This window comes from Nilaparvata lugens, chromosome 3 (genome assembly GCF_014356525.2).
Source record: "Nilaparvata lugens isolate BPH chromosome 3, ASM1435652v1, whole genome shotgun sequence".
Classification (NCBI taxonomy): domain Eukaryota; kingdom Metazoa; phylum Arthropoda; class Insecta; order Hemiptera; family Delphacidae; genus Nilaparvata; species Nilaparvata lugens.
The window spans coordinates 84821601-84836172 of record NC_052506.1 but is presented as its reverse complement, the minus strand read 5'-3'; the positions used below and the strand labels follow the sequence as shown (position 1 = coordinate 84836172).

The 14572-nt window shown below is 32.7% G+C and overlaps 1 long non-coding RNA gene across 1 annotated transcript; it reads left to right on the top strand.

Annotated features, from left to right (window-relative positions):
- Window positions 1-12503: 12503 nt before the first annotated feature.
- Window positions 12504-14389, top strand: LOC120350611. Its single transcript, XR_005570940.1, has 2 exons — window positions 12504-13026; window positions 14261-14389. It is a non-coding gene; the product is annotated as an uncharacterized LOC120350611 (long non-coding RNA).
- Window positions 14390-14572: the final 183 nt, after the last annotated feature.

Genomic DNA, 14572 nt, shown 5'->3' with positions numbered 1-14572 from the left:
AAGCTTATAGAGTGAAGTTATAGCTTTCAACTGTTGCCAGACCTATTTTGGATTCAAAAGCGTGGAACAATAGAATCTTTTAAATTAGAATACCAGTTTGTGAATAGTGATTTAATGTCAGTGGCGGGGATGGGGAGATGTCACAATAAGTGGGATAGTGAGGGTTCATCATACAATATAACATACATTAACTATATGTATTAACTGTGGCTCACAAGATAATGAAGAGAAAAATGGTGCTAACTTAGGAAGATGTAGATGTTCACATTTACCCACTACATTTGTTAGTAGGCCTAATAAACTACTAATTTTGGGTATGTTTTTAATTTCCATATAGGAGGTTTTATCATACAATTTAACATACATTAACTATTGATATTAACTGTGGCAAACAAGGTAATGAAGAGAAAAATGGTGCTAACTTAGGAAGATGTAGATGTTCACATTTACCCACTACATTTGTTAGTAGGCCTAATAAACTACTAATTTTGGGTATGTTATAATTTTCATAGGAGGGTTTATAATACAATTTAACATACATTAACTATTGATATTAACTGTGGCAAACAAGGTAATGGAGGAAAAGTGTGCCAGCTTAGGAGATTTAGAACTTCACATTTACCCACTACAGCTGTCAATACTAAACTACTCATTTTGAGTCTCTTCTAATTTTTATAGAAGATGTTTTGTCATGCAATTTAATATACATCAAATACCAATATTAGTAGTGGCTAACAAGGTAATACAGAAAAAATGTGCTAACTTAGGAAGATGTAGATGTTCACATTAACCCACTACAAATGTTAGTACTGAGCTACTAATTTCGGGTCCCTTTTAATTTCCATTGAACAGGAATTTTAAAGAATAATATATTTTCCCACTTCAATTAATCTACTTCTTTGATAAGTCATGATTAGAAAAAGCGTCAATACTTCATAACAAAATTATAAAAATCCAAATACAATTTCTATTTAGCGCCAATTATTACCCTATTTGTTAATTATTTGAAATAATATCACATTTTTCTAGACAACAGCATGTTCTATCTCTCTTATACATTTTTTTGAAGTTACATCATTTCACGATTTGAACCATTCCCCTAATGACATTTTTCCAATTCACAGCATGTAATTCTTGCATGAAACTCTTTCCTCTTAGCTCTGACAGATAACTTTCTTCAAGTAGAACTATGGGTTTATTTTCAGTAAAAAGGTTTGACAACCCAATTCTATAGACCTATAGTCTATAGACCTCCAGCCAACTTGTAATTAATAGCTGAATAAAGGTCTTTAGCCTTTAAATGTTCTATATAAAACTGTTATTTCAGTTTTTGATCTTCAGTAATTTTTCATATATATTAAAATTTATCAAAATTCATTTAAAAATATTAAGAACTACAAGTTTTATTGTTCCATTCAATTCTCAATTATTATTCAAGTTTTATTTCTTCCATTCATATTTCATTGTCCCAGTATTTGTAAAGGCTTGGGACCCCCAAGTCTAGTTGGTACTCTTTAACTTCCATTTATCATCATATTTCTCTTTTCAAATTAATTATTATTTGTTTTTAAATTATTATAAGTACCATATATAATGCTATTTGTAATTGAGTTCAAAAAACTCAAAACCCAAATTTGATACCTGTTATTGTAATTCTAAATTCCATGTTTTCAACTCTTTTAACATATTAATGAAAAGGTCCAGGACTGTCAAGTCTAGTAAACTTATTTTTATGTTCGATTTATAGTTCAAATAATTTTTCAATTTTTGAAAATTTTTGTAGGCTCAACTCCCAAGTCCAGTAACTTCTACCAAAAGATTTATTTTTACAGAAGCCTCAGTTGAAAATGTATCTGAATTGTTGCTTGTCATCAATTTTTTTCCCAATCCAACTATTTTAAACTTTCTTCCTTTTAGTTTGGAAGAAAATTGTTTTAAACCAAGAAGTAAAGCCTATTTTAAGTCATTTCATGTAGTTAGGGTTGCCCATAATGGGAGTTGAAAAGGCCAACTATTGTAAACTTAGTTTAAGTTTTAGTTTGTAAGAGAATTTATTGTAATTTTTCATCTGCTACAAGCTGAGCTCTGACTGTTCTATTGAGAATACTCAAATAAGCAGTATCTATATCAATTGATCCTTCTGATTTTGATTATTTTATAATTCATTTTAAAAATATGGATACCATTTTTGTTTTAAATCAACAATCCAAAGCTTTACTATTTCTATAATAATACTTATATCCAATAAGATGATATTTTAATGAAAAAATATTAATACCAAATAATTCTTAATTTTCTTAAGCCATATCCCACAATCCAAAGCTTTACTATTTCTATAATAGTACGTATATCCAATAAGTTGATAGTTCAATGAAAAAATATTAATACCAAATAATTCTTAATTTTTTAAACCATATTCCAGCTATGTTGTCAAAATTATAAACCATTATATTTCTTCTGATTGTAAAGCCAAAAGCCTCAAGCCTCAAGCCCCGCACACACACGTCGATTTTTGTTCGTACAGTATTTTTCCGTCCTTATAAATTCTATTAGATTAAACAGATGATGTTTGTCAAGTTCCATTTAATCTGATAGAATTCATAAGGACGGCAAAATATCGTACGAACAAAAATCGATGTTTGTGTGTGCAGGGCTTTACTGATTAAATCGATTCTTTTTATATTGATCACTCCTTTATGAGTTAAAAAACATATGACTCATTCCATACACTAGCCATAGCCCAGCTTATACTGGGTGAACTTCATCACAATATTATTGTTTTTTTCCTAATTTGTCTACTGTTGAATAATAATTTCAAGAATGAAATTGATAGGCAATTATGATTATCCTATTCAATCAAAATAAATATTTATTTCAAAAATTTTATTTAAATATGTATTTTAACAGAAGTCACAGTTAAAAAAATATTGTTGTTTTTTTTCTAATTTGTCTACTGTTGAATAATAATTTCAAGAATGAAATTGATCGGCTATTATGATTATCCTATTCAATCCAAATAAATATTGATTTCAAAAATTGTATTCAAATATGTATTTTAGCAGAAGTCACAGTTAAAAATTTATATAAATTCTTGTTTGTTATTGAATTTTTCCAATCCAACTATTGTGAATTTAGCACTAGTTAGTTTGTAAGTGAATAAATTAAACAAATACAATTGTCTATTGTAAGTAGTCTACTGTATTTGCTCGCGTACGATGCGCATCCCAAAAACTAGAGTACATTTTTTTTTTTTGAAAAATATACAGTTAAAATATATATTATCAAAACTTTTATTTCAAACAATGTATATAATGATTATTGATCAACAAAATATTTATCCAATTAAGTTGAAATAAAAACGATACTGTCAGTTCCACATAATTTACTCGAGCCAAACAATGCATCAAGTTTCAATGCACTGAGGCATCATCTTCAGTGGTCTTTTTCATCTTAAGATGATGTCTTAGTGCATTGAAACTCAAGCTTGACAAATTATGTGCAACTGACAATATCGTTTTTATCCCACTTTAATATGGAGAAATTCCACAATATCTCTGTTTATAGTGTAAATTTTATTCAATTAATGTTTGAAAAACGTAAAATACTGTATTTAGAACTTGGTATACATTTAACAAACACATTAGGAAAAGCTGACTTGTTGATTATCGTTGACTGATCATCGTGAACATTTTTGTCAAACTTTACATACCGGCATTTTGTCTCAATTTGGAAAATTACGCGTATGATGCGAACCAACGAATTTCGCTTTGGATTTTTTGAGAAGTAGAAAGTGAATTTTTTTAAATAGGTGCGTGTCATACACTAGCAAATACGGTAATTTAAGGTGGTTAGGGTTGGCTATAGGGGTGTTGGGAGGCCAATTTTTGTAAACATATAGTTTAGTTTTTAGTTTGTAAGTTTGCGAATTTATTGTAAATTTGTCACCCACTAAATTCTCTTTTATTCAAGATTTCTACAATGTATATATGCGAAGTATTACTGTAGCCTACCTATTCAATGAATATGTTGTTAACTTCTCTGATTTTCCTCCTGAGTTAAAGAAAATAAGAGTAATGGCATGAAATTGATTTTTGTATGTTTGAATAGTAAAAATGTTTTGTAAATTAGGTACTTTATATTGTGTCACCTGGTCATATGGGACATATATATTAATCATATATTATCTCATATTGATAAGGATTCTAGAGTTTTTATATTAAAAGTTCAATGAACAGTATTTTGTCTTTGAAGTCATTTGTCATCGACAGAAAGATTGTTTATTTTATTTGCTGTCAATATTAACGTTAGCATCTTTCTATTTTTAATAACAAACGTGCGCTCGTGCGATAGATAGAAATATGTACTCGAGATGGCTTTCATGTTTGGCATTGACTGAGTTTATATTAATACCCAAAATTTATCTTTTCGGGAGAGCTCGTTCGTTAGGACTGTGAGTAAAGTCCGGCTGATCCAGTGAAAGAGGATAGACTTGTTTCGTTTTATAATACAGTTATTCTGTCACAGATCGGGCAGTTTAAAAATAATTGTATAATTATGGGGGGTTACAAACTGACCGACCAGGAAACTGACCGACCTGCAAAGTGACCGTCCTGAAAACTGACCGTCCTACAAACTGACCGTCTTGCAAAGTGACCGTCTTGCAAACTGACCGTCCTTATGACGTCATAAGCACCCTGACAGGGGGAACATCAACTGTTCAATGGGAGAGCCGATCGACTGTAAACAGAGATGGCCTTGAAGTTCCTAGCGTTCCACAATTCCACTTTGAATACTTTGAAGTAATGCGCATGCTCTGGATCGACCAATAGAATTTACACGCGCGACTAGCCATTACATTTCAAAATTGCTAATACTTTGAAGTAATGTGCGTGCGCTGGATCGACCAATAGAATTTACACGCGCGTCTAGCCACTACATTTTAAAGCCTAGGTTTCTCTGAACCACGCAGCGTTACTGCGGGATGCGCGATGACGTAATCATGCAAAAGTTTGCTGCAGCTATTGCTAGGGAAGTGTTTTCTCTGACTTCACGCGCGCAATTCTCTGTAATTCCCTCTGCGTCGCGCACTCAAGAATTTTACTAGTAATTCAATTGTTCCAAAAAATAATAATGCTTTAGTTACCTGAATATGCCTACTAATTATTAGATAGCAAACAATAATTTCGGCTCTAATTTTCATACAAAACTTCAACACCATAGTAAAGGTTTCAACTTGATTCAAATCAAATCATTTATCTGCCATACAACAAATACATATTCAAAACGAATAAAAGAAAATACATAATTTTATAAACAAAAGTATAAAATAATAAAATAAAAAGTAAGCATAAATAATACCAAAATCATAATTAGATACTTTTCATTAACTGTTTTGTTCAATTTTTCATAATTTTTACTTCAGTTCTTGAACTTGAATTTTTTCTAGGGGAGAGGAATAAAACCATTTTTCCAAATATTCAGGGATGTATCTCCCCTGTTAACGGTGGAAATTAGGCTACCCCCGTTTATCATAACCGGGAAATTTTAAGGGTAGAAGAAGCTGCTGGTGCATTGTTTAAGGATATGAACTACTATGGGTGGCCATACTTGTCTTCTCAACCACATGCTTGAAACTCAATAAACTATGATCAACTCTGAAAAAATATAAGCTACATTGAATTTCTTCAAAATAATAGATGGTGAAAAATAACAAAATTGACTCACCTTAAAGTGCTATCTTTTTATTTTCATGCTATCTCAGTCCATATACACTAGACCATTCACTGTCTAGCTTATAGTTTCATAATTATCATTGTGCTATTCTCTCATCTCCTAGATATTTGTTCGACTCATACAATATAAAGAAAGCTAACTAAGTAGTTGCTGAATTGGCCACGAAATAAATGTAGGTCTCATTTCGCTGGGGGGGGGGATACATCCTCATATCCCCCCTGGATACGCCACTGACACAACAGCACAGGACAGAATTTACTCTGATGGACAGTATTAGAGGAGGCTGTGGTTTATAACTGCGCGAGGTCTACTATTCACAGAACAGTACCTCATAAAACAAATGTATTGAAAGCCTAAAATATTCCCTAAACTTGGTATCTTTATCCAACAGATGCCTGGTAATCACAATTCTAGAAAACCCTTCTTATCCCCAGTCAATAAAAAGTTCAATGGGTTTTCATTTACAAAATTCATTAATAGATCATTAGCTACAGGAACGTGTTGGACATCTATGTTGCCTATGACTGAAAATATAATCGCGTGCTGCGAGGTTGCTGTCAGAGAAAACACCCGCATTTTTTATCACGCACGCGTGATTTTCGCGTATCACGGTTGACGGAACCCGCAATAACGCTGCGTGGTTCAGAGAAACCTAAGCTTAAAATTGCTAATACTTTGAAGTAATGCACATGCGCTGGATCGATCAATCGAATTTACAAAAATTGCTAATATTCTCAAGCATGAGCAACGATCAAGAAGAACTTATTATGTTATGTTATTATATGTGTAGACTTGGTTAGACCGAAGTATAATACTAGTAGTTCTGTGAACAGTAACCTCGCGCAGTTTTATAAACCGCAGCCTCCTCATATACTGTCCATCAGAGTAAATTCTAGCCTGTCGTGTCGTGTCGGCAAGATATCGGTGTGAAAACGGCTAATGGCTGTTCGGGTTGGTGTATCAAAAATGCTAACATCAAAAGCTAATCCCCTTCAAGACATACTGGCAACAGGACAGCCCGAGTTCAAAGCAGAGAAAATTTGAGAGCCAATACTATGGTATTTTAGTTATTAATTGCATGCGTTATTGCAGGCAATCAATAGTTCATTTAATAGTGCATAAAAATTGCATTCAATGAGTCACGCAATCAATAGTCTACACAGCTGCTGATTTCTTTCCCAAGTTACATTGAGATATGCGTCATGGCATGCAATTTATTATAATCCACTCGACAGCTGATTTATGATGAATAATTCTATAGTCTGATTTTTACTTTAATATATTGGCGTACGAGGGAGGCGCCTTTTTCCTTTTATATTATCCTTGAAATTTCCAAAAACCTTGTATATAGACTACGTCGACGCGCAATTTGAAAAGGAACATCTGTCAAATTGCATGAAAATCTATTACCGCGTTTCGCCATAAATGCGCAACATATAAACATTTAAACATAAAGAGAAATGCCAAACCGTCGACTTGAATCTTAGACCTCACTTCGCTCGGTCAATTAATAGACCTGCAGTTTTACTTATGCTAGGATCGAAATTTCAGGTGGGTTCCCAACCACGGAGATGTGATTATGCAGCTCATAATTTTCTGTTAGCTGAGCTGGCCTATGAGATCCTGCGTTTATTCATTTATTCAACGATGATTTAATCGATGATATTAATCGAACAACAGCTGTTTCTCTTCAAGTTAAATTGATATATTAAATTGATTGCGTCATTGCATGCAATTTATAATCCTCTCGACAGCTGATCTATGATGAATAATATTCTAGTCTGATTTTCACTCTAATATTGGCGTATGAAGGAAGCGCCTTTTCCTTTTATATTATCCTTGAAATGCAAAATTTCCAAAAGCCTTGTATATACGTCGACCCGCAATTTAAAAAGGAACATACCTGTCAAATTTCATGAAAATCTATTACCGCGTTTCGCCGTAAATGCGAAGGAACATAATTATAAACATAAAGAGAAATGCAAAACCGTCGACTTAAATCTTAGACCTCACTTTGCTCGGTCAATTATGTTCCTATATATTTTTATTATATATTATTTACTACATCTATATAGGCCTATTGCTACACAGAATATACAAGCACACTATATTCAAATTGCTATACAGTCGAGCCTCTCTATAACAAGCCACCACTTAATAAATTCTTCTAAGCAACAAATATTTTTATGTCAAAAACAAATGCCATAATGGAGATACAAGTAACACGTCATCGTCTCGAATAAAGAGAAGCAGACATAGAGCGAATGGCGCCGAAATGAATACCCTACTCTTGAAACAAATAAGTAGAAAGGGCACTCCGTGCTACGAGCATGGTCATGCTAATCAGTGTTGTCTTGTGGACAGTGTTGGGGAAGGCCAAGCAGGTTAATAAATTCGTCAGTGTCCACAACGATAAAGATGACTTTTGGCGCACTAATGCAACAATATGAGCACAGACGCTAATAAGGGGCATACGTCTGAAAGAATTCTGTCTCTGAATCCAACCAACCATATACTAATGTACCATAGCTAATATTTTTCTATTTGAAACAGTCTACATTATTTCAAAGATTTTCAATAGAAGGGTTCCCAAGAATTTTGTAGAAAGAAAGCCGACAGTTGGTGACAATTTTGAGGAATGGAGAAAGAAGATGCACTTGTAAAAATCTCTGTATGTCCGCCACCAGCAGTACCTGCATTCAGATGAATTCAACATAAAATATAGCATTTATTCAGCATTTATAATAGTTGCGATTCAAAGTTCTATCAAAATTATATAAAAAACCGCGGTTTTCTCAAAAACCACTCCAACGATTTTGATCAAGCTCATATTATAAATTGACATTGGTAAGCTCATCACCTGCCACAAGTACCGTATCTGTGAAGGTGCGTACAGATATAAGCGCCGCGAACATGAACAATTCACTTTTAATCAGCTGACTATATCTGTATTTTCACAGAAACGGAAAGATGCAGATATAAAAAGCTTGGCATCAGCTGTTTCGGATGGACACGTTAAGTCGTCGGTCCCAGCTGCCTAAAAAGCAGTCGTTAGGTCATGTCAGAGGCCCTGAAATTGATCAGTTGCGACCTGAAAACTCTGACACCAGACCTGAGCCAGCCAGGTCACTCGACATTATTATTATTATTATTAGCTGATTAAAAGTGAATTGCTCATGTTCGCGGCGCGTATATCTGTACGCACCTTAAGAATTGCAGGTGCTCCGCCCCATCCATGTAAATTTTTATTTTCCATTTCTAATTGCTGAGCGAGCCGAAGGTGAGCGAAGCTCTTATAGATGAAATTGTTATTATTTGTTGGGATACTCCTCCTAGACCGTTCGACCAATGGTCATGAAATTTTGCAGAGATATTAAGTTGGACACGGTGACTGCTACTAGCAAATAATATTCTTTATCCGACTTCAGGACTTCTTATTGATTTTTAATAAATTCAGGAAGGTTATTGTGTTATCTTTATTTAAAAAAGTATGAAACATTTTGTCCAATATCCTTTTCCACTGAAACTTCGAGGTCAACATTTGAAGTCCAAGACTTAAAAACCAGAAAATCCTTTAAGCCACGTTTACACCACGTTTACATTACATTAGACATAAGGATGATATAACTAGATCTACAGTTAGATTGACTAGAACTCTGAAGAGTCATAAGTACCTACAAATTTGCATGTCTAATTTACTACCAGATAATGTTAAGCAGTTACCATTGAAAACGTTTTGTATTGCTGTTGATGAATGGCTCAAGTCTAAAGCTTTTTATTCTGTTAATGAGTACCTGGAATAACTCAATGTGTATGTGTAAATTTTATCGTTTGTATGGTCTATCTTGTGATATTTTACCTTTTACTGACAGAGCCTATTTTTCATGATTTTTTTTCCTTAGTTTATTGTTAAAGTTAGCATATCATTCTATTTATGTATTTTATTATTAAATTTGTAGGCACCTGCTGTAAAATCTTTTAGGTTTAGTGAAACCAATTTTGTAATGCATTTTTCTGCATTTTTTAATGCAGTTTTCATAATAATATTGTAAAAAATATATATCGTTTCTTATCTCTTTTAAAATAGAAATGAAGTATCTTTTTGATATTTGATATTATTTTGATGAGATTGCAGTGCACCCGTTCTTGTTCGGGAGGACTGAAAAGTAGAGAACAATTATCAAAGTTTTTAATATTATTATATACCAGTACAAATGTTTATCAAAGTACTACATTATATCAGGAAAAACTACATGACAAATATTTTAATAGGATATTAAAAGATAAGTAAGGGAGGCTTTCCTTTTAAATGTTAAGGTTACTTATAAAAAGTTGGATAATAATAATTATCATTGATAATAATTCTTTATTCCAAAAGAATATTGAATAGCAATTTTGGTAAACATTCATACAAATTTGGAATAATTCTATTCATACAATATAATGTCAGCAAGTCTAGGTATTCTAAATTATCATAAATTATTGTACCAGGTTATCACTGATGTTGTGTTGTAGGTTGTATTTACTTAAACATTACAGGAGTAATAAATAACACAAGTTGGTTAACGAGTAAACAAGTTGAACAAAATGTATCTATAAATGGATTGGTTTTTGGAATAAAGATATCATCTGAACAAGTACATTTTGTAAATTCTATCTATTAATACCAATAACAACTCATAGTCCAGTCAAATGGTCGTTTTTCAGGAAACAGCCCCGAAATAAGTTTTTTCGACGGTTCTATAAATGTATTTTGGGGCATTGAATTCTAATCTGAAATTTGCTAACACACCAGAGGGCGACTTAACCACCAAAATTTTGGACTTTTTTCAAGTTCTCCATTTAATCTCGAGAACCTTGAATTTTACGATAAAAAGCATTCTCTATACGATATTAAAGATGATAAAATTTCCAATGAATTGAGTGATCGCACAGGACTAATTTTTGGATTTTTTATCTGAAGTGTTCCACAAGATACGCATCTTTGAATGTGCGAGAAATTTGTGATATTTCCTCCATTTTCACAGTCTCGCATAAGCAACGTTGCGTATATTGTGGAAAACTTCAGATAAAAAATAAAAAAATCTGGTGTGGCGCACTCACACAACTTTCCTTGCCGTTATGAAAATTGATCACCTGACGCTAGTGCAAACGCGCATCTCAAGTCAAAGATCTGAGCCAGCTGGTGACAGTTCAATAACCCTGGATACACACGAGATCTGCTATCTCATCATATTTAATAGAATCAACAGTTGCCAAAAGTTTGCAATTGAATAATTACATTTTCTCAAATTTCAAGCTTATTTTCAATTTAAGGTGAAAATGTTACTGGACATTAATTGAAGAGATTTCCATGCTCAATTTTTTCCACTCGAAATTTTTCGTTTAAATTATATCTGAGACCTGATAATTGGAAATCTAAAATCGAACTTTGCATAGATGGGGCGGAGCTCCTGAAATTTTCACAGATATGGGACTTGTGGCAGTTGACGATATAGCTTATCAATGACTATTTTAGGTATGAATTTGATCAAAATCGTTGGAGCCATTTTAAAGAAAATCGCGAAAAACCCTGTTTTTGACAACATTTTCGCCATTTTAGCCGCCATCTTGAATCGCATTCGATCGAAATTGTTCGTGTCGGATCCTTATAGTGTAAGGACCTTAAGTTCCAAATTTCAAGTCATTCCGTTGATTGGGAGATGAGATATCGTGTACACAGACGCACATACACTCATACATACACACACACACACACACACACACACACACACACACACACACACATACAGACCAATACCAAAAAACCACTTTTTCGGACTCAGGGGACCTTAAAACGTATAGAAATTTAGAAATTGGGGTACCTTAATTTTTTTCGGAAAACAATACTTTCCTTACCTATGGTAATAGGGCAAGGAAAGTAACAAGGAAAGTAAAAAGTAGTCGAGGTTGTAATGAATTTTCTCCTCTTTTCACTCCCATGAATTATACTTCTGTTACCGTTCAAAAGTTACAGCCAATTGAATGATGATTTTTATTTTCTAATTTTTCTTGCGATTTTACTGTTTAAAGAGTCTCTAAAACGAGTAAAATACATGATAGAAACTTGCGATTGGTCTCAAATGAGAGAAAATTTCATGCTCTATAAGCATAGTTGCCTTAAATTGATCTTGCATTACTGTTTATTATCGAAAAACTGTCGAAACTGTGAAAATGAGAAAAATATCGCAAATTTCTTGATTTTTTGAAACAAACGTATCTTACTTCACGATTATATTTTTACAAAAATCATTCCCCTACATAAAAGAGTAGATTCTTTTCTTCAAATCAAGACCAAGTATCATTTTGAGTTACCGAGACACACAGTTTTGAATATAGAAATTGGTCATTTTTCTATGCATTGAAAAATATGGGCTAAAATACACTAAAGGAGAAATTTTCTATTTTTTCAACAAATTTTAGTGACATGATAAATGATTTTTAACCGCCTTGACGAGCTGATATGAACAAGCTGTATGAGGAGATGTGATTATTCAGTCATTTGAAGTTTTGATCCTCGACGTAACCTTATGCATGCCCCCCACTAGGAAATACTGAAATCATGATCATGAAATACTGAAATAACATCATGAAACGCCCTCGAAATTGGAATAATTACATTAGATTAAAATGTGCATTACAATTTAACTTATCATTGGCTTTTAAGAAAATTAGGTTGCAACAGCGAGGAAACTCAAACACAGAACCATTAAAAATTAAAATTAAGCAAAGGAGATCAGAATAATAGTGGATGATGAAGTAATAATTTATTTTTGTCAAAGATTTACCTTTAAACTCATAGGCTTAAAATTACTAAAATTCCTGCATACAAAATATTATCAATTGTATTTTTTATGCTTGATCAAATACACAGCTGCAAGATCAATAAAAAGTGGTTCAACTGATGAGAGCACAGCAGTTATTTCAAGTCCTTTGACATTTGCAATTGTTAAAAATTTTCTTGTAATATGCTTTGAATTAATTGCTTTTTAGGAAGTCTCCAAACAATAGAGAAAACCTCTTATGATAATATCATTCGAGTTCATAGAGACATTGCAGTCAACCAACCAAGGGAAAACAAGATTACTCGCGATATCAAAAAGGCGATTCGTCGTTTAATCAACGGAGAAATAAGAATTACACACTTTCTGAGCGCAGTGGCTCATGGTGTCGAAAACATTGTCAATAGGCCACTGCCTCAGAATGAGTGGTTCCTTCTTGATATTGCTGGAGAGGATGAAGTGATGTGAGAAGGTAAGTGTCAGATTGGCGAGATAACCATTACAATCAATGGTCGACAGCCAAAAAGTTACATATTACTTGTACCTTGATTTTAGTATGTGGAAATTATCATTTATATTAAAGCGACAGAGTAATTTTTCATTTCAAATGGGATAACCAATGAATCCTAATGTAATATTATTCTTGTGAAATAAATATTTAGCTGTATCCATAATTTTTACCAACTCTGCACTAGTGACACCCTGGGTTGGAGAACTCACTCATGAACTGTTGTATTGTAATTTTTGAAACCCGCAAATTTTTATTATACAGAGTTGATTAAAATTATGAAAACAGCTAAATATTTCTTTTACAAGAATTATTTGAAAGGAGGTTTCATTGGGGATCCTATTTGAAATGAAAAATTACTCTTTCGCTTTAACATCTTTTTCCCTCATATGAATCGAAATTCATTTTTTTTAATGAGAAGATGGTCATGTGATACATGATTTCAATACAGAGTTCCAAGAGAAAATCGCACATTGATATCTCAACCCGTATCAGTTTGTTGATGTAAAAGTTGCAAATTAGCCAGCTGAAATCATGTGTCAGCCCATGAAGGACTGTCTGTGTGACAGCTCCCAAATAGCCTCAGCTGATGTTATGAATGAATGAATGGAAAAACTGTAGTAATTGCATGCAATGAATTCTTCAACTGGCTTAATGATAAATCACAACAAATGTTTTACTTGAGCAATTTCAATGTTATTTGTTATATCCTGAGAAAGGACGAAGGAGTCGGTAAATTTTGTTGGCCAACGAGCTTGAGCTGTAAAAAGAGTCGAAGAATATGTGTTCAAAATTTGAAGTTGATTGATCAAATCTTTCAAAAGTTATTGTTGAACATACACACGACGGACAACGACTTTGGCCTTGAGTTGAAAGTAAAAACTCGCTAATGCTCGATTAAATATTTTTATGGATTCTATATGCATTTTCTAAATGCATTTTTATTGATTTGTATCACAGCCTACTATAGATTATCTAAAGTAAGCCATGTTTGAATGCATTTTCTATATGCATTTCAGTTTGATGTTACTATGATTATATAAATGTCCTAAATATTTATTGATAATCTACAGATGTGGTTCAATCAGTTTAAACATGTGATGATAAGATGTTAGGAACTCCTGACTCATAAACTAGGTAATATTACTGTTTTCATTCAAATAACTGATTTAAAAAAAATTAATTTTCATCTTTTCAGGTTGTCCGTATCTCCAGAAGAGGTTGTAAATATTAGGTGGATAGGAAATATTATTAGGATAGATCTGTAAATATTATAATGTATTAATATATAAATAAATAAATTGCAACTTGAAAATTATGTAGAATATCAAGACTTTTTATTTCTATCATTAAAAAAAACACCTTGTGTGACTAATTTGTTTCAAATTTTCGATGTAGTGTTTTTTCCTCACATGAAAAATCACTGTTGTTGGGTCTAGTCCAACAAGGAAAGTTCAGACTTGATCATTGTTGAAGCATTGTCCAGATGCTGCATTACAGATCTGACTCG